Below are 26,142 nucleotides of genomic sequence, written 5' to 3' on the forward strand. Positions count from 1 at the left end.
ATCAGTAGAGGCTGCTACCGCGGGCGGGATTGGGTGTCTTATTAAAGGGCTTCCTAATACGTACCTTCACCTCTTACTCAGAAACTTTGGATAGTGGACGACCTTATCCAGGGCGTACAAGAGTCATTCTAGAGATAGGATGCTAAAGAGGGACGATTTCTTTATCTTTAGTACCTATGTCAAACGCTGCTTTGTGCTTCGAATTGACGGAGGTATAAAGTGGATTTCGAATGGGTTCCAAGCATCCCACAAATGCTTGGTGGAGACTCCGAACATCTCTAATCGTTTCGAGACCCTTACCGAAACGAAACCGACCGATCTACAACGATTCAGCCGAAAGCATTTTTACGCCGCCGAGCGTGGCTTTCAAAAGACCGTTGCATGCCCGCAGATCGAACAGGGGCCTGCAGGTGGGCCATGTCCACAGATTGGCGACTCCGCTCGGCGGTGGGCGAAGCCTCGGTAGAACCAAAACTATCCGAGTACAACTTCATCCTCATGGTAAGGTGACGGAAGGAATAAGAAGAAAAATCAACCGAAGGCTCTACATACCTTAGCCTCTCCAATGGCCACACTTGAAGGATCCTTGGGGATCCGAACGAAGGAGCTTCTCCACAAGAGCCTTCCTCGTCCAAGGCTTGGATGATCTCCCCAAGCACCAACCACGATGGATCTCTACCATGCTCCGTTTGCTCAACCACATGAATAAGGGTCATGCTACCATAACATTTTGGCCCCTCCTTCTTCAAAACATCAACAAAGAGGTACACATGGGTAAGGCATAAGGCAAGAGCCCTTCTCCTAGCCACCTCCGAAATGTTGACATCTAATCGGTTTGAAAAGATGTTGATAAGAGCCAACATAACCACACCATGTGGAGCACGAAGGAAGTTGACTTGACTTGTCGACAAGCCCAACATGGAACGGAATTTCTCCTTGTAGCACAACCGAGTCGGAGGAAGCACCGGAACACAACCCGGCCACCCACCAATGGCTCCAACTTCTTCGAAAAGAGGACAAATTTCACCTTTCGGGAAAACGAAAACATGGTGTTTCGAATCCCAAAACCGAGAACATGCTTCGAGAAATGAGGATTGCACCTTGACTTGACGAGAACCAACAATTGACCAACTCCCATGCAAACGAGTTTATACTTTTCGGGAGGCGACAAATCCCGGCACCATTGTCGCAATGCATTCTCAAAAGAATCCATGAAATATTTTTGTGGAAGAAGAAGAAGAAGTTTTGTAGAGATGTTTTTGTGTTTCGGATGATGAAACAATGAAGCGCAAACATCACTATTTATACAAAAATGATCAGCGCGTTTTTTAGAAAAAGAGGAGAGCTGGCTTCCATCGCCAGGCACCTCGCGCCTCTTTAGGCCTTCCCCGATTATCCGCTTTTGACTTGTCTCTTTCAAGTTGTGTTTTCTACTGACACCTCAAACCTCCTGCCAGGATGCTCGCGCCTCTTCGGGATGATCCAGGACATTTTGTGTTTTCTAACACTCACATTTCCTTGTTTTCGAATTTTACGAAATCCGACACGGTTTCCATGACGCAACTTTAAATATACAGATTTTTCTTTTTTTTTTAAAGGGGGGAAGGGCTAGTAGCCCCGATCCGCGACGGATCGTTTCCATGTTAATCAAAATTCCGAAATTTTTTCGCTTTTTCACGATTTTCCATCAAAATAAATATCGAAAGTTGATGACACGACATCAGTTTTCTTCAAAATTCAAGCACTCACAAATTCGAGTCTTGAACTCAAAAATCAAATATGCTCGTAAAAATATTTTTTAAAAATTCATCCCTGACGGTTTGAGTTTGAATTTTTCGAGTCACGATTCAATTTCAACATTCGATGCAATTTAATTCACGACACGAGTTAATTGCTCAATTTTGAAATTAATTCCTTTTGGGAGTCCAAACGCAACGACTTGCCGCAAAAATTTTCAGAATTCATTTCAATTTTAAAAATTCAAATTTTAACTCCAAGTCATCTTGGTTAATTTTTGTTCTTCAATCAAATGCTTCTACGTGTTTGTGTTTATGTATATATGCTATCTGTTGCCTGTTTTCTACACTAACGATGCAGGAACTAGTGCAAAGCGAAAGGAGAATTGACAGCCGACAGCGCTCCTCCGAAACACAACACAAAAAAGCCAAAAATCACAAAATGAGCTACAATCCAAAAACACGTATATACAAACCGCCTCACGCAAAATATATCGACACACGTTTGATACGGACAACTGACCGTACAAACAAGATCCAGTACAAGCATCTATCATACAGACACTGGCCTAAAACAACCATCTATCATACAGACACTGGCCTAAAACAACCATCAATCATACAGACACTGGCCTAGGAAACGAACTGGGGGCTATCCGCCACCTACCGAACTAAGCACTCTCTATCCTCTTAAACAGAAAAGAAAGGGAGCAACACAAGAGACAGAGGAGCAACAACGGAAGCAGAGGTGGTTACCATGACGGTAATACCTCGGTCCTGCTCCACGACAAAAAGAAAAATGATGCCTGGAAGAGTTCAGACGACACGACAACCGAGGATCATAACTCAGCACATTACCCCGACGTTGACCTCCAATCAGCAAAATTCAAGAGTGAAAGAGGATCATGACAACGGACGCTACCCCGATGTTAGCCTCCAATCACCAGAATTCGATAACGATCAAAAGTGGCATCATGGAATGACACGCCCGTATTGAACCCTACTCATCGGTCATCCGAACCCCTGCAGACAATTGACCAACGATCGATACTCGATCATTGGCCGGGCAAAGGCCGCCAGGGAGAAACACAACCAAGCTTGTTGATACCGTCATGGAGTATCAAAGATAAATTTATAATCCAAACTACTACTATAGCTAGTGGCAGTCAGGGTCAAACCACAGAGAGGCGATGCAATTAATAGTTGTCTAATTTTAGTCTAAAGTAACAGTTGTGAGGGGGGTTTGATTTGAACTATTATATAACTAAAGGCAATCAAATTAAAATTAAACTTAAAACAAATAAATGAGCAGTAGATGAAAATAAATGAAAACAAATATTAAAAGGATCCTAAGATGGTCGGTTCACTGTAGTTTCGACGACAGTATCCTAAGTAAGTCCGAAGTAATCACGTAAGACGGGAAAATAAGAATTCCTCTCGGTCCATTCTTAACAGGTAGCATCTTTCGATCTAGCTGCGGGTCCCTAATATCACTAGTACTAACTCTCGCCCTGAAAAGTGATTTAAAAGCCTAAATTAACTTATCTCTCGATCTTATTAATTTAGTCGTCTTAATTAAGTAGTCTATTTTCCTCCCCATCTTTCGATCTATCAGGTCGGTCAATTCCTAAGCATTCAACTAGTCGCGTGCACTCGATTCGTCAAATATAGCAATGACGTTAATTAAAACAGAGCTGATCTCACGTGAGCCGGTCGATCGACCAGATAAGGCAGTCGATCGACCATGACGCGACTCAGGTCTACGAAATCTAAGCCGCCTACACTATAGGTCCCCTACATCTTAACACAAAGGATTTATCTACTCATGATGTTGATAATAACAGCAATAAAATTAACAGATAAAGCAATCGAATTCATAATTAAATTAACTAAATAAAAAACTAACATGAAACGAGAATTTGGCTTTGGGAAATCTAAACTAGCAATTCTAAACTACGGAAGAATTAAAGCAACAAAACTGAACAAAGGAACAGAAGAATACCGCAAAGAAGAATTGAAGAGTAAAGACCAAAACCAAATGCGAAAAGTAAACTTTATTGACGAAAATTATTCTAAACTAATGGAATAATCAAAATTCAACCTTTTTTGTGTGATGAACCCTAATTAATTCCCTAGAATAACCCGATTCCTGTTCTGAAACATAGGGTTCACGTTATATTAGAATAATCGATCACCATCATGAGTAGCTAAATCCTTTGTGTTAAGATGTAGGTGACCTGTAGTGTAGGCGGCGTAGATTTCGTAGACCTGAGTCGCATCATGGTCGATCGACTGCCTTACCTAGTCGATCGACCGGCTAACGTGAGATTAGCTCCGTTTTAATTAATTTAATTGCTATATTTGACGAATCGAGTGCACGCGACTAGTTGAATGTTTAGGAATTGACCGACCCGATAGATCGAAAGAAATTCCCTAGAATAACCGCTTCTATACACTTTAAAAGGGAATCCATACAGCAGAGAAAATCGTCCTACATCAACTTGGATTTGATACGTGCATATTCTATACACTTTATTAGCGGTTTTGGCACGTATTTCTATGCGTATTTGTTAGCTTTAAGCTATTATTTTCCCGAAACGGTTTACTTTGTATTTCCAATGTCATTATTGTAGGAATGATCGAAAGTAAGCTAAATCGAGCCTTTATCTGTTCCCGGGGACATTTTATGGAAACTATGAAGTTAGAAGCTCTGGACTTGATCGTCTCAGAATGCGTGCATGAAGTTGGAGGGTTGGAATATGATACAGCGCAACTGGTCTATCGACTAGTGACTCTAGTCTATCGACCATGGAGTTCAGCAGAGGAAACATTTTTGCCAGCACTGTACTGGGCGGTCGATCGACTGCTTCGCCTGGTCGATCGACTGGATCTCAAAGCTGCGTTTTCCTTTTACGATTGTCTTTTGTAAAAGCCCACTTGAGAACGAAATTAACTCCTCCTAGTTTCTAAGATGGCTCGAAAATCAAGGGAAAAGGGATAACAAACGCAATTAAAGCACAAATTCGACAAGAAATTAGCCCCAAATCGATTTTCCCCAAATCGATTTTTTCAAAACAATGTGAGGTTTCTCGAATTTGGGCATAAATATTCAGCAAAAATCGAATTTAAAGGGCTAAAAGATGATTAGAAACATACCTTTGATGAAACCTTGGAGATTTTGAGCAAAAAAAAAATCGAAATTACAGGGGAGATTTGACAAGAAAAATCGCAATGAGGAAGAACTAGTGTTTTTTTTCTTTTTTCGTTCAAATGTGTTATGAATGAATGAATGAAAGTATAAATTAAAACTTCCCTATTTGTGTGGCCTTTGATATCGCACTGTGGTCGGTCGACTATCAGACCCAGTCGATCGACCAGTCTTCCTCTTAAATAGTTTCTGATTGTTGGCGATTTTTTCTCTTCAGTCGATCGACTGATACACCTAGTCGATCGACTGAAGGTACTTGAAGTTAAGCTCAAATACGTCAAAAGTTTTCTTTTTCAACTTCAATTTCCCGTCTTTCTCTCTTAGACATCCAGCGAATCATCCTACGCGTTTTGCATAAAATAATTACATGCATACACTCACAAATGCGCACGTCTTCCCATAACAGTAATCGCTAACTAAAATAAAATAAATCTAAAGCTCCTAATGAGATGTAAGCTAAATAAACGATAAAGTTCCTAATTACACAAGAAAATTACAAGCCGGGTTGCCTCCCGGTTAGCGTTGGTTTAGGAGGTCCCGCACGACCTTCTTACCTCAATTTGCAGCTTCTAAAAGTGGGTCAAAGTATAGTACTTCGACCTGCCCAACAAATTCGTCTGCACCGTGATAGTGTTTCACGTTTTGACCATTCACTTTGAATCGGTCTCCAGATGAGGTCTCCAATTCAATCGATCCGATTTCGTCAGAATTGTGGACCGTATAAGGGCCACTCCACCTGGATTTTAGCTTACCAAAAAATAAACGGATACGAGCATTAAAAAGGACTACCTTATCATCGACATTGAACTCGCGCTTGATGATCCTCTTGTCATGCCAACGCTTCGTCTTCTCCTTGTAGATCCTAGCATTATCATAGGCCAGCAGCCTAAATTCCTCTAACTCATTCAACTGCGTCATACGTTTCTCACGAGAGAGGTTAGGATCTAAATTCAAATCACAAATTGCCCACCAAGATTTACGTTCTAAATCAACAGGCAAATGACATGTTTTACCATAAATCAATCGGAATGGTGACATCCCAATTGGCGTTTTAAACGCGGTCCTATAAGCCCCCAAGACATCATCCAACTTAAGACTCCAATATTTCCGTGATTTAGAAACAACTTTAGCTAACATTTCATTAAATTCTCGGTTAGAAATCTCAACTTAACCACTAGTTTGGGGATGATACCCCAAACCTCTACGATGTTGGATATCGAATTTAGTCAACATAGCACAAAGTTGTTTTTCTTTAAAATGCATGCCTCCGTCGCTAATGACAACCCTAGGGACACCAAAACGAGGAAAGATTATCTTTTTAAACAGCTTAATCACGGCTTTTGCATCGCAATGAGGGGTAGCAACAGCTTCTACCCATTTGGACACATAATCTACGGCTACGAGGATATATTTATTACCTTGACTGCTCAGAAAGGGTCCTTGATAATCAATGCCCCAAACATCAAAAATATCAACCTCTAGAATACCTACCTGTGGCATCTCATGTCTCTTTAAAATATTCCCTGATCTTTGACAAGCATCGCACTCAGCAACAAAATTCCGACTATCTGCATGCAAAGTTGGCCAATAGAAACCAGATTGGAGTACCTTAGCCACAGTCCGGGATGGACCATGGTGACCACCTTAGGCAGAAGAGTAGCAAGCTTCTAGGATATCCTTGACCTCCCATTGAGGAACAAATCTCCGGATAAGACCGTCTGCACATTCCTTGAAAACAAATGGATCATCCCAAAACTATTGTCTAGCATCATAAGCGAACCGCTTCTTCTGCTGCCATGAAAGCTTGGGTGCTATTTTATCTGTCAATGCAAAATTAGCATAATCAGCAAACCACGGAGGTGGATAAGACCCAAAAATAGTAATACCTAACACTCTCATCAGGAAAAGAATCATTAATGGGTAACGAATCTTCCCTTTCTGTCAGCTGCAGACGAGATAAATGGTCAGCCACCACATTCTCTGCACCTTTCTTATCTTTAATCTCCAAATCAAACTCCTGCAAAAAGAGTATCCACCTCAAAAGCGTCGGCTTCTCATCCTTCTTAAGAAAGAGAGTCTTAAGCGCTGCATGGTCAGTATAAACAATAACCTTAGAACCCAACAAATAGGACCGAAATTTATCTAAGGCAAAAACTACTGCTAGAAACTCATTCTCAGTTGTGTAATAATTAACTTGAGCCTCATCCAGAGTTAGACTCGCATAATATATGGCATTCAAAACTTTATTTTTCCGCTGTCCTAAGACTGCACGAATCGCATAATCGCTGGCATCCCACATAATCTCGAATGGGAGGTCCCAATCAGGCGGCTGAATGATTGGCGCAGAAACTAAAGCCTCCTTTAACCTGTTAAAAGCTAAAAGGCACTCATAAGTAAACTCAAAAACAGCATCTTTGAGAAGCAATTGTGTAAGTGGTTTAGCAATTTTCGAAAAATCCTTAATGAACCGCCGATAAAAACCAGCATGGCCAAGGAAACTCCTCACTCCTTTAACATTCATAAGAGGAGGCAGTTGCTCAATCACTTGCACTTTTACTTTATCAACATGTATGCCCCTATCAGAAATCAAATGTCCCAACACAACTCCCTCATTGACCATGAACTGACATTTTTCCCAGTTTAAAACAAGATTAACATCAATACAACGCTGCATGACTTTATCAAGGTTAGCTAAACAACGGTCAAAGTCATTACCATAAACTGAGAAGTCATACATAAATACCTCCATAATATTCTCTATATAATCAGAAAAAATCCCCATCATGCACCTCTGAAAGGTAGCTAGGGCGTTACACAATCCGAAAGGCATTCTGCGGTACTCAAAAACACCCTGTAGACAGGTAAAGGTGGTCTTACTCTGATCATCTGGATGACTAGGGATCTGAAAGAACCCTAAATATCCGTCTAGGAAACAGAAAAATATATTAGAGGCTAGTCTTTCGGTCATCTAGTGAACAAAAGGGAGGGGGAAATGGTCTTTCTTTGTGGCGGCATTTAACTGTCTGTAGTCAATGCACATCCGCCAACCTGTTACAACTCGAGTTGGTATTAATTCATTTTTCTCATTTTGTACCACAGTGGTCCCTCCTTTCTTCGGGACTACCTGAACTGGGCTAACCCACTTGGAGTTGCCAACTGTATAAATAATACCTGCATCGAGTAATTTCATCACCTCAGCCATGACAACCTCCTGCATCTTCGGTGGTTTTATAAATTTTTTTTTACGTCGTTTTAATTAAGTAGTATAAAATTTGATGGTATCATCAGAAGCTTCTGTACCGTCGTGGAGTAGCCCCGGAAACGGCGCCAAAATTTGATACCGTCGTGGAGTATCAAAGATAAATTTATAATCCAAACTACTACTATAGCTAGTGGGAGTCAGGGTCGAACCACAGAGAGGCGATGCAATTAATAGTTGTCTAATTTTAGTCTAAAGTAACAGTTGTGAGGGGGGTTTGATTTGAACAATTCTATAACTAAAGGCAATCAAATTAAAATTAAACTTAAAACAAATAAATGAGCAGTAGATGAAAACAGATGAAAACAAATATTAAAAGGATGCTAAGATGGTCGGTTCACTGTAGTTTCGACGGCAGTATCTTAAGTAAGTCTGAAATAATCACGTAAGACGGGAAAATAAGAAGTCCTCTCGTTCCATTCTTAACAGGTAGCATCATTCGATCTAGCTACGGGTCCCTAATATCACTAGTACTAACTCTCGCCCTGAAAAGTGATTTAAAAACCTAAATTAACTTATCTCTCGATCTTATTAATTTAGTCGTCTTAATTAAGTAGTCTATTTCCCTCCCCCATCTTTCGATCTATCGGGTCGGTCAATTCCTAAGCATTCAACTAGTCGCGTTCACTCGATTCGTCAAATATAGCAATTAAATTAATTAAAACGGAGTTGATCTCACGTGAGCCGGTCGATCGACCAGGTAAGGCAGTCGATCGACCATGACGCGACTCAGGTCTACGAAATCTAAGCCGCCTACACTACAGGTCCCCTACTTCTTAACACAAAGGATTTAGCTACTCATGATGGTGATAATAACAGCAATAAAACTAACAGATAAAGCAATCGAATTCATAATTAAATTAACTAAATTAATAACTAACATGAAACAAGAATTTGGCTTTGGGAAATCTAAACTAGCAATTCTAAACTACGGAAGAATTAAAGCAACAAAACTGAACAAAGGAACAGAAGAATACCGCAAAGAAGAATTGAAGAGTAAAGACCAAAACCAAATGCGAAAAGTAAACTTTATAGACGAAAATTATTCTAAACTAATGGAATAATCAAAATTCAACCTTTTTTGTGTGATGAACCCTAATTAATTCCCTAGAATAACCCGATGCCTATTCTGAAACATAGGGTTCACATTATATAGGAATATAGCATGATTCTTATTCTTAAAACCTAATTACAATTGGGCTTCTAACTTCTCGTCCTTTTAATTTGCGTCACATTAAAATAGCGGTCGATCGACCACTAATACCAGTCGATCGACTAAGATGCGCTGTACAGAAGCTTCTGATAATCGTGCTCTGGTCGATCGAACCAAGGCATCAGTCGATCGACTGCTCCTCTTTCCTGCAGACTTCTGTTCAGCATTCTAACAGTCTATAGACCGCGTAGGTCAGTCTATTGACCGTGTAGGTCAGTCTATAGACCGCTCTAGCCGGTAATCCGCTTCTGAAACTCTCGCAAACCTATCTTTCAGGCCTTGCAACGCGCACCAAGTTCGTTTCTTGACTAAATACATCATGTCAAATAATATGCCAAGTACTCGGGGACGGATTCGGCTCGATTTCCGCTGGATTCTTCACATTTCTACAATATTACACAAAATGACGAAAGTAGACAGAAATAGGGAAAATAGTAGCATAAACTACATAATTGAGCTCTGAAATGCGTGTAAAAGAGGGTGTAAAACATCATATTTGGGACACACATCAGCTGTAACAAAAAACAGTCGACCCTCCCCCTCCAGGATCATATTCCTCCTCCAAGGCCTCCACGACGGACCCCCGTAAGTCCCAAATGGTACCCTGCGATCAAAAGAATAAACAAAAAAAAAGTCAGCCAAAATTTCGGCATTATGACGGCTTAAATTGGATAAACCCGGAACAAACAAACAACCTGCAAAACAAAGGAGGGGCAACCCCGCCCAAATCCACCATTCCAGTTCCGCCTCGTGTCTATCGAGTCGAAGCAAACGTACTTACGGGTCTTTACTTATGAGTCGTCTCACCACGAGACCCGTCCAATGGCGTCGCGCCGTTATGCTAGACACGTGTTAAAAGTTCGGTCAACACCGTCACGTCATAAATAGAGTCAGCACTAAGGTACCACACACGGTCATCCTCGTCTTTTTTAGTCCGATCTTTGTCTCGTCCTTGTGTTGTCTGCGTTCAGTGTTTGAACCGTGTCGGATTGAGTTGTAATGTGAGCCATTTTTCTGCCTCAGAGCCATGGCCATGTCTTCAACTTCGTCTATCAACAACAACAACAACGATAACAACAGAGATGTCATGACTTATCAGCTAGCCAGCCTGCTCACCGCTCTTAAGGTCACCCTGGATCGCGTCGAGACCCGTATCGACGCCTTGGAAAATAAGGAAACTGGAGAACATAATACTCCACCTCTGACTGAAACTGAGAAGAGGCTAAAGCTCTTGGAAGAACAGCTCCTAGCCTGGGGTAACAACATCCATCTTGAGCACAACCGAAGGTTCGAACCTGTCTGGGATTAATTACCTGACAACTTTACCCTAACTGATGTGCCCAAGTTCAAAGGAGTAAAGGACCCGCTCAATCATATCCGTGCCTTCAAAGACTACATGGCCATTAAGGGGGTCAAACAGGAAGTTTTCACCCGAATCTTTCCGTCCTCTTTGGAACTGATCCCTCGTCAGTGGTGCTACTCCCTTGATCCGAAAAACCTTACTACCTGGGATGAGGTCGCAGTTGAATTAGCTAAGCAATACGCTGACAATGTTGGAATCCAATCCAATACCCGTACTCTTGAGGTCCTAACCCAGAACGACAAGGAGGGATTAACCGAGTTCTTAACCCGTTGGAGGAGAGTAAGTACTCAGCTGGTCAGCAAGCCGAGTGAATCAACTTTGGTGAAATAGTTTGTCAACAATCTCCGCCCAGTGTATGCCAACTTACTAAGGTACCAAAATATCAAGACCTTCCAAGATCTGCAAATTCTGGGGATACGCATTGAAGATGACCTCCGAAAGGGTGTCTTGGCCAAGACTACTGGCAGTGGCTACCAAGGATCCACCTCAACCGGGTCTCGCCCTTACTATCAAACAAACAAGATCGATGAGGTCAACCTCGTTGAACCATCTGCTAAGAGAGCTGAGCGCCCCCAGAGAGTGTTCACTAATATAGGGTCAACTTACGCAAGTGCTCTGAAGAGGCTCATGGACCAGGGAAAATTACAACCAATCGGACCCATCCCGGATACGACCGATGCTAAGAAATCCCACTTCTGGAACCCCAATGCCTATTGTCAGTACCATCATGGGAAAGGGCATGATACAGAGACCTGCTTCAAACTAAAACACATCATCCAATACATGATTGAGAAAGAGGAATTGCCTTTACCCCCGCCGACTAAGCCAAACAACAAAACAAATCCTCTGGGAATCCGTGACAGGGTTGTCGTGTACCTATCAAAAATAACTAACTAAACTAACTATATGGCTAGGGAAGTCAGGTCGATCTCCTCAGGGAGGCAAGATATCTGTAAAAGTCTGTCTATTTGGTCACAAATGGGGGGTGTTTATAATTGATTTTCTAAACTAATTAAGGCTTTAAAGAAAGAGAAGCAAGGAAAGAGCGGTAAAGGCAGAAAAAAAGGGTGATAAACTATCAATAAAGAGGGGACATGTCAGGATTTCGGTTCACTACGGTAGTCCAGTGACTCAACTGTAAACAACTTAGATAAATTACTGCTAGACAGATATGGAAAGGTCCTTCCGGTCCACTTTTTATCCTAAATTACCACTAACTTAACTTCCGTCCTCGTCAGGGTAGTCTACTGTTCATAGCAGGTCTATTTAGTCCAATCTTACGATCCAGGAATTAATTTAACCAGATTAAAAAGGTGACTCAGAAGCGTGCACTCAACTAAGTCGGTAAATACAGTTATATTGCTATGGGGACAGAGTTTCACAATTAATTAATCTAACCTATTTACTACATCGTCACTTTTCTACCGTAGATTCCCTAATCCCAACATGAAATAGATTAGCTACTCATGCTATTAATATTGTCAAAACTAATAACGATGAATGAACTAACAATAAACATAATGAAACGATAATTAAATTGCATAAAAGTAATTAGGGCAGAAAGTAAAAGGAACAAAACAAACAATTAAATTAAATAAAAGAGAGATTAATATTAAAAAGGGAGAAAGAGATTACAATCGCAAGAATCCGGCATAAAGAACTAACAAATCCGAGCGAGAAAATCCGAAAGCAAAAGTTACAGTGAAGAAGAAAAAGTAACGCAGTCCTTTTTTGTGAAGATGAATGATAGATAAAACTTGGATAGAATAGAATAGATAGCTAATGACCTAGTAACGTACGCTTAAATAGAAAAACTACTAAGTCCAATAATTAAAACAAGTTCACGGGCTAATTAAAGCCCACGCCAGCCAAAACCACTCGATCGAGTAGTTTGAAACCACTCGATCGAGCATTTCTCCAGATAATCTACTCGATCGAGTAGAATTGTTACTCGATCGAGTAACTCCAAATTTCAGCACTTCTTGGTCGAGTATAATACTTCTCGATCGACTAAATCCAGTCGTAGAAACCACTCGATCGAGTGATAAAACAGCTCGATCGAGTATTCTTCCCTCAAATCAGCTCAAACTCGTGACTGAATGCCTCGTAGACCGTTCCTTCACGCATCCCAATGCAAGGTCTCACTCTAGAAAATCCCGTCTCCTCAAAATGCATGCAAAAAGGACGAAAATGGTACGATTCCACTACTTTCGCGTTCATTTCTACAAAACGGACAAAACGAACCAAAGTAGCCAATTCGGGGGCAAAATACAATATAAACAGTACGAAAGTACATAGAAATACGTGCTAAAATAGACTAAAAAGACTATACAAAATGCACGTATCAAATCTCCCCAAACTGAACCTTTACTCGTCCTCGAGTAAACTAAAATGCAACTAATGGAACGGAAATGAAGACTCAGAGCTAGCTTAACTTGTCTACTTGAACCAATTTAATGCTGCAAAAATTAACAGTCATAGCTAAGCAGTCAATACGCAAACGAGTTATAAGCTGTTCAGAAATATAGCCAACCTATCGACCTTACAAGACCAACAAAATCGGACTCTCACGTGGTCACTCTTCTCTCATGAAGCAAAGGGTGAATGTTATATGTAAAAGAGAGACAGAGAAACAGTCACTCACCTAACTGCAACCTACATAGCATGCATGCAACAAAAATGAAAGACGATTCAAATACTAATGCACACACTCCAACCATTAATGTCCGTCACAGTCGAGGGCTTACAAATGATATGGGAATAGTGAGGGTCAGGTAAGAAAAGGCAAAACAAGTTATGGTAATGTGGAGGTAAAAGCGTCAAGCTAGTTCCTAACAAGACCATATAAGACCGTCTGAATCTCTACTGACTGAAAAATAAAGTACAAGTGCCCTTCATTTGGCACACAGCTCACTAAACTCATACACAATCTCTTCAAAAATATGGAATAAAACGGAGGAGTGAGACCGTCACAAGGTAAAAGATGAGCATATACGGTCTCAATTAAACTTAAATACAAAAACTTCTAACTTTTTTTTTTCTTCCACTGTGAACGTGAATCACATTTTTTTTCCTTTCTTTTTCTTTTTTTTTTCTCTTTATTCATGTTTTTCTCATTTTTTTTCCTTTTCAATTTTTTTTTCTTTTTCTTCTTCCTCTATTTTCACCAACTGCAATCAAGTGATACGAACCAAACTGCAGACGAAAAATCATACCACAAAAGGACATACTAACCTAACTTGACTAGGCAGGCTCAGTTTGGGACGTAGCTAATGGGTCAAAAAGGCAAGTTTTGGCTTAAGTGGAGCTAAATGGGTGAAAAATATAAGAAGAGGGAAAAATTTGCAAGCACCTCCCTGCATGTGACACCGACCACAAACCCGAATGTGTGCATTTGACAAGAAATCGAATGTCATAAAAGTGCAAAAATGATGAACATGTTATGCAAGGAGTACTACTCTCAATTCCTAATGAAATGGTCATGAATGTCACCAGTTATGGGCTCTAAACCTTAGAAATTGTAAAGTAGGTTGCCAATTTATCAGGTCAAGTCTAAACAGTCAGCTATATTTGAACAAAAAATCGTAGACTATGCGTATGACAAAGCTAATAACCATCAATAGAAGTGAAAGGCTCAAGTAAAATGATAAGTTATAGTGCAATATCATCACGGAAATCAACTGTTCCGACTCAACCTATATGCAAAAATAAACGTGAATATTTTTGAATTTTTTGAATTTTTCTAATTTTTTGAATTTTTTATTTTTTATTTTTAATGAAATAAATAAACAATGCAAGCTGAAATAAATAAACGTGAATGGAAAACAAATGCAAATGCAGACTCAAAAGGATGCAATACCCTCCCCAAACCAAAACGGACAACACCTTCGTTGTTCTCCAGCATACACCAGCAGATATATACAGGGGAACGGGAATATACAACCAATAAAGAATAAAAGCAATAAAATAAAAGGAGACAAAATAAAAGAGTGAGATGGACATACAAAACACGAACTTCCCCAAACCAGCCAGAAAATCGGGGAAGTGAGTAGGCCAGCAGCTACTCGTCAGCCTCCTCGTCACTGTCACGCATGTCCTCCACCGTCACCGTTAAGTCCGGATCTACCTCCTCCTCTCTCCTCCTCCTCTGCTCAGCTCGAGCTCTCTCCGCCGCCGCCGCCGGGTCCTCGTCCTCTTCATCCTCACTAGCAGACTCCGGGTACCCCTCAGCTGGGTACCGGTAAAAGGAACGGTGTGGCCAACCCTCTGGGATGGGACGGTGTCGCCGCATGTGATACTCGTATAGAGGGGACAAAGTCAAAGCCATGTCCCGCTCCATACGAGCCTGTCTCTCTGCAATCTCAACTAACAAACCGTCACGGCGCCCTTGGTCCATGACCGAGGACGCCTCAAAGGGTGAGGGAGGTATAAAATTAGCCGGTAGGACCGGCTGTGTCTGTGTCTGGTCGGCGGGTGCGGGAGTAGGAGTAGGAGTAGGGATCGGGGTACGTGTGGCCGTGGAAGTCTGGCCACCCGTGGAAGGTGCGGATCCCTCTCCGGTCTTAAGTCTACGCCGCTTCTTAGCGGCGGTTAAAGTAGTAATTGGGCAGACCTTGAGGTGGTACTGAGGTAGAGGTGGTGGTCGGGCGCCCCGTGCAACAGTAGGCAGAGGGGCTAGACGAGGCAAGGTGTCACAAGGAAGGTCGACGGACAAGGGACCATCTATCTTCCATGTCCGGTAGTCTGTGGTCAGCCAAGTCTGAGAGTGCATGGCAGCTAGGCTCAAATACCTATAACCGTCTATGTAGGGTAAGTCACGAGGCAAGCGGTGAGGAGAGAACGGGCAAGAAAGGTGGCTATGACACCGCAGACAATGGTGCCCGTGACCTTCTCCCCCTGGGCCTGGAAGTACTAGGCGGTCAAATAGGCGATGTTGAGGGTAAAAGGACCCTCGCAGTCGATGTTCAGGTAATTACCTAAGATGGAGAGCTCGTTGATGTTGATGTTGTTTGGCTCCCTTCGACCAAAAATGGTGCTCCCCATCAGTCTAAGAAAGTAACAGGCAGGGGGAAGGTGGACCTGAGCGAGCTTTCTCTCAGGAAAGGTGGCCTGGGCCAAGGTCCGCCAAAGCTGACGAATGACCTTCCTAGGGCAAACCGTGGCGCCCGTAAAGGAAAGGCCGAGTCTGGTACCAAACTCCTCCAATGTCATAGAAAAGGTCTGGTTATACAACCGGAAGGACACAGAAAGACTACTAGGGACAGCGTCGTGTGCCCCTGAGGAGAAGGTGAAGAAGCTGAAGAACGCAAGGCTCAGCACCCTGAAAGTGTGGCCGCTCATAGTGATGAGTCCGGCCATCCCCGTGCCCCGTAAAAGCTCACAAACTGGCTCGTAGAAGCCGAGCCTCTGAAGTTCTGGACGGTCTAAGAATTGGTCAAGGAGAAACTCACATTCAACTAAGTTATAAAATCGCTCACGATGAACACCATTTACAAAAATCACCTGAGGGAACCGAGGGTGTGAGTCAAGAGAGTCGTCCCCTCGAACAATGACCGTGCCAGAAGGAGTAGCAAGAGTACTAGGAGCATATGTAGCACGACCACGACCACGACCCCGACCACGACCTCTAGAACCTGAAGTAGAAGATCGCCCACTGACGGTACGAGGAACTAGGGCCGCCCGTAAAGCAGCTGCGACTGCGGGTGAGTTCGCCACAGGTGTGCTCACCGTGGCTGAAGAAGAAGCTGTGGCTGCAGCTGTGACCACCACTGAGGAAGAAAGGCTAGCAGCAGTGCTAACAGTAGCAATGGTTGTAGCTGAAACAAGGCTAGCAGCAGTGCGAGCGGCAGTAAACACAGTACCGGCACTAGAAACTAGAAAAACAGAGGTACTGGCAAGTGCGGAGACGGTAGTAGCAGCAGAGACTACCGTCTTAGACAGGGACGGACTGGCAGCAGAGCTCGAAGAGGGCATCGAGCTTGAATCCATCCTAAACAAATTGGGCAGGGGAATTTGAGAAGAGACAACAGTTTAACAGCATGAAAAACAGCGTGAAATCAGCATGAAAATTTCCTAACAGTCGAAAAAAATTCGACCTACAGCCCAAAAATTCCCAAAGTTTCCTCAAAAATTCGAATGATAACAAGTAAACAGCGATAGGGGAAGGGTAGCTGGCATCAATGGCAGCAAATAAAGCAACAACTAATGCCAATTATGCATATGGCAGCAGCAAAACCCAGTTTACAGTCGAAAATTTCGACTGTAATTAGCCCTAATCGCAAATTTCTCGAAAAATTCGAATTAAACAAGAAAATATCAATGAGGCAAGGAAATTAAGCATCAAGTAAGATGAATTAAGCATTGAAACAGAATTATAGTCGAAAATTTCGACCTACAATAAGGACCGAAACCCTAATTCTTGATTATCCTCATAAAAAGCAAAAATTAAAGAAATTAAAGGATAAAGAAGAGTAAGGATCACATACTTGATGATACAGCACCCACAAAGGACAATTAATCGACAAGAAACAAGCAAAATGGGCGATTTTTGATCGAAAAACCGCGGAACCCTAATTCCTCTAATAGACCGAGTAAAACAGCACAAATCAAGGGGAAAGTAGAGGGCAAATGACGATTAATTTAGAATAATACCAATGTAGGTGGTGGATTTGGCAAATGGGCAAGAAAAATGGAGGAATTGGGGTTTTTTGATCGCAAATAAGGAACATAGTCGAAAAAGAATGATGAAGAATGAATTAGAAGTAAAAAGAGGGGAAGTTAAGGAGAGTCCATGTGTGGGCTTTGCAAAATCACTCGATCGAGTGGTTTAAAACTACTCGATCGAGAACTTCTAGCATGAATCCACTCGATCGAGTAAAAAGTTACTCGATCGAGAACTCCCCTTCTTTGCTTTAGTCGATCGAGCAGAATGGAGTTATTCGATCGAACAAAATTCACTCGATCGAGTACAAAAAGTACTCGATCGAACTCTTCTCCTCGTGTAAGCTCTTGAATTTGCTATTGTTCCTTTGAATTTGCGTAAAATTCCCCAAACCTGCATAAGAACACTCGCAAAAATATCCCAAAATACCAAATACGAAAAGTAACAGTCTATAGTCTCTACTCTACGCTAAAAAAATGTCTAAATTCTAATTGTCCTAATTAAAAGCATTAAATAAAGTTCAACGGAAATATTTAAAAATTGTTTTTACAATTTGTTACACGGGGCATTTCCCCGCTCACTTCTCGAAGCAATTCAGTAGCCCCTCGGAGGGCTTCTGACTGGAGGACGTCATCTCAGCAACATTAATCGTCCTTTTCAATTTCCACGAGCTTGCATTTGAATCATTAGGAGGAGAATAGTTGACGTCCACATACGCGCGAACTTTTCTCATCCTTACTCCTTTCTCACCGGCTTTAACGTTGTCACTCCCACTTTGACTGACATTGATTGCACATTACCCTTTGACAACTCCTGCATTATTCTTATCTGTACCTGTAGCAAGGAAAACAGACGAACTTTCCTCCTTTTTTCTCTTAACCTGAGGCGGAGGGGTCACAATAGCAGCACAATACTCCAAATTCTCGTTTTGAGTGTCAATAGGAGGGTCAATAGAAGAGAGGGCATTGCAAGGCTGAGCTTGCATGGGAGCCCTTCGGAACTTGGACTGATGGAATATCAATTCCTCGTCCCCAACCTGAAAAGTCAATGTCTTGCCCCCGACGTCTATTATTATCGCACGGCGGTAAATAAAAATGGTCTCCCTAAAATAATAGGGGTATGGGCATCTTCGAGGATGTCAAGTACAACGAAGTCAACGGGAATAAAGAACCTCCTGATCTTAACAGGTATGTCTTCTATGACACCTAGTGGCCGTGATATGCTACGGTCGGCCATCTGAACAGTCATGTTTGTGCAATTAAACTTAGTCAAACCAAGTCTCTTAGCCAGAGACAGCGGTAAGACACTCACGCTAGCGCCAAGATCGCATAACGCGTTATCAATCAAATGGGTACCAATATGACACAGAGTCGAAAAAATACCCGGGTCTGACTGTTTAGGAGGTAACTTATTCTGAACTAGGGCAGTCCCTACCTCGGTCAAAGCTACCGTCTCATGGTCGTTAATGTGCCTCTTACGCGTTAAAATTTCTTTCATAAATTTAAGGTAAGAGGGTACTTGTGTCAGCAGTTCGGCGAATGGCACAGTGACTTGCAAGCTTTTCAAGAGTTCGGCAAATTTTCCGAATTGTTGATTAGCCTTAGTACTCTGCAAACACCTCGGGAAGGGCACCGTGATGGGTATCTCAAATCCCTTGTTCCTCTCTTCCAACGTGTCAGTCGGATCAAGCTCTAAATCCTTCGAACGCTTCTTTCCTCTCGAACGAGGTCTTTCAGGCGATATTTCACTCGATCGAGCACTAGCAGGCTCTCGATCGAGTTGTTCTTTATCTACACTACTCGATCGACCAAAAATACCATTCGATCGAGCTGTTTCTTCAACAAAATCACCCGATCGACAAAAAATTTCACTCGATCGAGTAGAATCTTTTCCCTGTTCACTCGATCGAGTATAAATTTCACTCAATCGAGTCCTTTCTTCGGCACTTTCACTCGATCGACCCCCAGAAATTAGTCGATCGAGTGCTTTCTTTATCGTCAGCTCCTTTTCTTCGACAGAACACTGTTCATCACCAGTAATACCTTCCTTGGGGCTAATTTCAACACGTCCCTTCCCTCATACGAATGACCGCTCCTCAAATTAATTAAATTTGCCGTCTCATGTGGATTCTTATCAGCTTGTGATGGTAAATGACCCGGTTTCCTTGTGGACTGGTTCGCGGCTAACTGGGCAACTTGAGTTTCAAGTGCCTTGATAGATGCATTTTTTTGTTAATCACTCAGCTGCCACTACTTTGTCAAAGACTGCAACATTGTCTTCAACTCACCTAGCTCACTTACTCCACCAGAAGATGATGCACCTTGATTAGGTGTAGGAAAGGAAGGAGGCTTCTGAAAGCCTTGTTGAGCCTTATGAGGAGGGACATATGGCTGCTGCGGAGGAGGAGGATGGGTAGGATTGAGCACATTTTGACTTGTCCACCTCAAATTGGGATGGACTGCCCCTTGGTTGTTATAGTAGGAACCCCCTCCTTGGATGTATTGTTGAAAAGCAAGCACATGTTCCTTCTCCGTAAGACAGCCAACAGCAGTGTGACCGTCATTGCTCCCACACCTCTCACATGTGACAGTCTCCCCTCTAGTAAGCAAATGAATTGTCTGAGGCTCCCCATCAGAATGCAGCTCCAACTTATCAAATCTAGCATTCATGGCTTACAGCTGAGCCACAACTTGCTTATCGACTATATGAACTTTTCTAATACCATCCCTCGGGTTTCCATACTCAGCACAGTGGTTCACCATCTCTTCAATAAGGGCACATCCCTTATCATCGTCAGTGTTCTCTTGGAGTCTTCCATTAGATGATGCATCAAGTATGGCTCTATGATCATTGTACAGCCCATTGTAGAACTGGTTGGACAGAAACCACGGATCAAAACCATGGTGAGGAAAAAAGCTAACCAACTTCTTTAAACGGGACCATGCTTCATAGAAAGTCTCATCAGGTGCCTGCTTGAAACTTATGATCTTTGCCCTCGGCTGATTGGTGCGCTGTGGAGGGAAATATCTCTTATAAAAAGAAAGAGCAAGGGTCTCCCAGTCTCTGACCCCCGCGGCCGTACGGTCCAAATCAGTCAGCCACTCCCTGGCTGAGTCAGTCAAAGAAAACGGAAATAGAACCTCCTTAATCTTGTCTTGAGTTACATCCTTTGTGGCGGGGATAGTAGAACAGTAGTCCGTAAAGACCTTCATATGCTTCCTCGGTTCTTCACCTGCCACACCTTTAAAGAGATTTCTCTCCACCAGATTGATATAGGAAGGTCGGATGTCAAATGTATTCCCATCCTCAGTCTGGAGATTGAAACCCTTTGGAATTGATGATGCTTTAGGCTCTGAGTGACTAGCAATGTTCGGCATCTTTACTGGTTGGTTTACAGAACTAGAAGTATCTTCTTCAAAAGATGGATTTTCTGTAAAAAGGAAATGCTAAAGCTCTGGTTCGAAAGTACTCAAGTCTTCCTTTCGTGATTCTCTTTGCAGACGGAGTCTATGCGTGAACAGTCTTTCTGGCTCAGAATCAGCTGAAATTAACTCAAATCTGTCTGACCTCGGCATACACAACACTGAAAGAAAATAAATAAGAACTGCCTCAAGGAATAAAAATTCCCTGAGACGGATAAAATAAACGAAACAAAGACAGATAGGGCAATTGGCTCCCGGGCAACGGCGCCAAAATTTGACAGGGCTGTCGTGTACCTATCAAAAATAACTAACTAAACTAACTATATAGCTAGGGAAGTCAGGTCGATCTCCTCAGGGAGGCAAGATATCTGTAAAAGTCCGTCTATTTGGTCACAAATGGGGGGTGTTTATAATTGGTTTTCTAAACTAATTATGGCTTTAAAAGAAAGAGAAGCAAGGAAAGAGCGGTAAAGGCAGAAAAAGGGTGATAAACTATCAATAAAGAGGGGACATGTCAGGATTTCGATTCACTACGGTAGTCCAGTGACTCAACTGTAAACAACTTAGATAAATTACTGCGAGACGGATATGAAAAGGTCCTTCCGGTCCACTTTCTATCCTAAATTACCACTAAATTAACTTCCGTCCTCGTCAGGGTAGTCTCCTGTTCATAGCAGGTCTATTTAATCCAATCTTCCGATCCAGGAATAAATTTAACCAGATTAAAAAGGTGACTCAGAAGCGTGCACTCAACTAAGTCGGTAAATACAGTTATATTGCTATGGGGACATATTCTCACAATTAATTCATCTAACCTATTTACTACATCGTCACATTTCTACCGTAGATTCCCTAATCCCAACATGAAACCGATTAGCTACTCATGCTATTAATATTGTCAAAACTAATAACGATGAATGAACTAACAATAAACATAATTAAACGATAATTAAATTGCATAAAAGTAATTAGGGCAGAAAGTAAAAGGAACTAAACAAACAATTAAATTAAATAAAAGAGAGATTAATATTAAAAAGGGAGAATGAGATTACAATCGCAAGAATCCGGCGTAAAGAACTAACAAATACGAGCGAGAAAATCCGAAAGCAAAAGTTACAGTGAAGAAGAAAAAGTAACGCAGTCCTTTTTTGTGAAGATGAATGATAGATAAAACTTAGATAGAATAGAATAGATAGCTAATGACCTAGTAACGTACGCTTAAATAGAAAAACTACTAAGTCCAATAACTAAAACAGGTTCACGGGCCAATTAAAGCCCACGCCAGCCAAAACCACTTGAGCGAGTAGTTTGAAACCACTCGATCGAGCATTTCTCCAGATAATCTACTCGATCGAGTAAAATTGTTACTCGATTGAGTAACTCCAAATTTCAGCACTTCTTGATCGAGTATAATACTTCTCGATCGACTAAATCCAGTCATAGAAACCACTCGATCGAGTGATAAAACAGCTCGATCGAGTATTCTTCCTTCAAATCAGCTCAAACTCGTGACCGCATGCCTCGTAGACCGTTCCTTCACGCATCCAAATGCAAGGTCTCACTCTAGAAAATCCCGTCTCCTCAAAATGCATGCAAAAAGGACGAAAATGGTACAATTCCACTACTTTCGCGTTCATTTCTACAAAATGGACAAAACGAACAAAAGTAGCCAATTCGGGGGCAAAATGCAATATAAACAGTACGAAAGTACAAAGAAATACGTGCTAAAATAGGCTAAAAAGACTATACATAATGCACGTATCAATCCACGCCATCTCCAACGATGAGCCAACTCTGGACTGCTCTCACCTCATCCTGCCAATTGATGACGAGGTGAACACCTTGGAGAAAGACCCCTCGGACGGGGTATTTGTGTTCAGTGCCGCCACTATGCTCACCATGTTCCAACAGGTTGAGGAAGCCATAACCAGCCTCTCCGAGAGGATTACCCGACTTGACGATGCCTACCGCCGGCTTATCTTCAATCCTCCACCACCACGCCCGAGGGAGAGTCTCCGAGCGCCCAAAACTACCCTCACCAGGACGGGTTGCTCCCGCGACCATTCTGGCATGCACCTCACAATAATCATTCTCACAATAATTACACTCACAATAATCAAACCTACAAAAATTACCCTCACAAAAATATCCCTCACAAAAACTGCCTACTAAGAAATACCCCTCCATGGTGCCTTCGAGATCCTGAAATCAACGGCATCTGGAGAGACGACGTTGAAGATGTCTACCTTGTCCCAGACAAAGAGAAGAGGGCAAAAGAGATCGGTCACCTTACCCGGTCCAGACGCCCCTATCAGAACCCGAACAATCCAACAGTCGTTCCAACAACAAACAACCAAGTTGTCCCTGAAGTAGACACTCAACCAAAGGCTCCTGAGAATTCAATCCTCAAATAGCTTCAAAAGGCAAAAGCCGAGATCTCGATCTGGCAACTGATCGCGACATCCTTTGAACATCGACAGGCTTTGCTACAGGCCTTAGGAAAACTAACTGTGCCCTCAACCTATTCCCCTGAAGAAATAGTGGCACATATGACAAGGGACGCTCCTGACTTGAACAACCCAGTCGTCTTCTCTGACGAAGATATCCCTCCCTTCGGAGCCAATCATAACCTTGCCCTGTACATTACCGTACAATGTCTCAAGAAGAATGTACCCATGGTCTTTGTGGATGATGGATCCGCAGTAAATGTCATTCTCCTCAAGACTGCTCACAAGCTTGGTATTAAGAAAGCTGATTTGGTCTCGACAAACGAAGAAGTACGCGCCTACGACGGCACTTGTCGCAAGGTCACGGGGCTCATCACTCTGACTGTCGCAACCGGACCACTGGAAAGGCAAACCACTTTTCAGGTGGTCAACATCGACGCCTCCTTCAATATGCTCCTGGGACGTCCCAGGATTCACGCCGTTAAGGAAGTTACCTCGACTATCCACCATAAAATCAGGGTCCCCTTCAACGGGAAAAAAATCACAATTCCTGCTTCCCCGATCAAAGCTGTCATGAGGATGGGAATAGCCTCCCAAACCATTGAGGAAGATGATAAGGAAATGTGGGGATTCCAAGCTGTGAATGCCATAACTGATGAATGAACACCCTTTGATTGTGACCCGTTTGCCAACCTCAAAGTCAACCGCATCATGATGCGCCAGGGTTACTTCCCGGGTTTGCCCCTCAATCCACTGAAGAGCACATTACCTCCCTTGAAACAGACTAAGGTCCCCAACATTCCCTTCGGACTGGGATACGAGACTACTAATGAAGATATCCAGGAGATGAACCTCCTAGTTCGAAAACACAAGAAGCACGGAGTTATCCTCTGTCCCTATCATCTGACCCTCAATGGATACTTTGTCCCCGAGGGAGAATCAGAGCTCTACCATGGCTTTCCGGAGCCGATCTATGATTTTGTAGCCAGGGCTTGGTACCCGGGTGTGTAAGTCTTCCAAGACTGCTACTTCATCCCCGATAACACCAAAACTGCATCAACCGAGTCTAAGCCGTCGTCATGCCTCGATGGACAAGATGTCACTCTCATCTTTGGAGAAGATAACATCAAGCACCTCGACTATGAGGACATCATCAACATCTCCTTAAAGGACAATTAGTTTGACCCAACTGCCTTTATCTCCGATACTGACCCGGAGAAAGCTACACAGGGCTTGAGGAAAACCGTCAAGTGGACAGATCGCCAAGGCCGCATTTTCAAGATCACAACTGGAAAAGGCCCTATGTTCAAAGACGGAAGCGAAGAAGAATCTGAATCTGAGTCTGAGTAGGAGTAGGAGTCAGAGTCTGTCATAGCTCTTAACACTCCTGATGTCCCAGTCAAGGTCCCCTTCCCACTGTTTTATCACAAAGTCATAGCCGATTCAGAGGCTGAGTCTACTAGGGCCACCCCCACTCCCATGAAAGGTGACAACCTGGATCCTGTTCTAGGAGCCACCTCCTCTGCTGTGTCGCCTCTGACCGACCACACGAGTGTCCGCCCGCTCTTTTCTCCCTTAAAATTCTCGGATCGACTTCTTAAATCACAATCCGACGCGTATTTACGACCTACCGATCGTAAATACAAGCCTTACACAATGTTTGGTACCGTCATCGTGCATTAAATCACTTGACCGACTACTTCGACCACTACACCGTCACTAATCTTAAAACACTCTTTTTACGTACCAAAACGGTTTTAAACCGAGTTTTTTCCGACCAAACGAGTTGTTACACTTACGTCGGTCACTCGCCATAACCAAGCATGTAAGTATGAGGGTGTCAAAATCCTTATTTTATCAGGTTTTTGTTTGTTTCATGACTATAACATGCTAAAACATGCATAACATGAACCGAAACATGGAATAAACGAGCCAAAACTGATTTTTGGCCTGAGACAGAAACCCCTTGGTTCGCCGGTTTACCCGCGCCTCAATGGGGTGTCCAGGTCAGAACTCAACTATGTTTGTTCTCGTCATTTCCCTTTAATTCATTTTCATATTTACAATCGGTTTTTACTACTTCAAATATTTTCGAACCCTTTTTTATTTCATTTGTTTTAACCATAAAACATTTGTCACCCTTGGTTCCTCATACCATGACGGTTAAATCCGTCTTTCGGTTATAATATTTGGTTAATAACATTTAAAAGGTATTTTAAAGCCTTTTATTTCATTTTTGGGAGGTATTTTAAAGCCTTTCTTCATTTCTTTACATTTCCAAAACAAGCATATTAGTCACCGACACAAAGTCATCCTTGGTTCTACATACCATGCCGGATTTTAACCCGGGTATGATGATGAATATCGACTAATTACATTCAAGTGAACTTAAAACAATTAGTTCATAATTATTTTCAAAACTATTCATGTCAAGTTTGTCAAAGTCGAACCCGACACTAAATATTATCAAAATAATGATGACTATTCGAGTCTCGTTCCTCAAATCAACAAATGCGGTCTAAACGACCCTTTCAAATCAAATCGGGTTAAATACCCATTTTTCAATACGTTTTGTAAACGTTTTTCAAAAGGTCAGAAAACGGCATATCACCGTAGGTTGACCCGCGCCTAAAATAGGCCTTTCAATTCTCATTTTCAAAACCAGGGGAGGCCCCTTTACACCGCCGGCTGGCTCGCGCCTCATGTAGTCGTCTGATACAGAGCCTGTTCCCTTTCCAGCATTAGTCTAGGACGATCCCGACTCCGGTTAGCCCAGATATATGACGGATCAGATGAGTATTTGCTTATTCAAAATCATATTTGCAAAATGATT

General features: G+C 42.4%; 1 non-coding gene and 1 pseudogene across 1 annotated transcript; one reads left to right on the forward strand and one right to left on the reverse strand.

The window, feature by feature from the left end:
- LOC141628908 (U-box domain-containing protein 44-like) overlaps nucleotides 1–26,142 on the reverse strand; it is a 217,531-nt pseudogene that overhangs the window by 92,655 nt on the left and 98,734 nt on the right.
- LOC141635612 (small nucleolar RNA R71) lies at nucleotides 20,337–20,441 on the forward strand. Its single transcript, XR_012540286.1, has one exon. It is a non-coding gene; the product is annotated as a small nucleolar RNA R71 (small nucleolar RNA).

This window comes from Silene latifolia, chromosome Y (assembly GCF_048544455.1).
Source record: "Silene latifolia isolate original U9 population chromosome Y, ASM4854445v1, whole genome shotgun sequence".
Lineage (NCBI taxonomy): Eukaryota > Viridiplantae > Streptophyta > Magnoliopsida > Caryophyllales > Caryophyllaceae > Silene > Silene latifolia.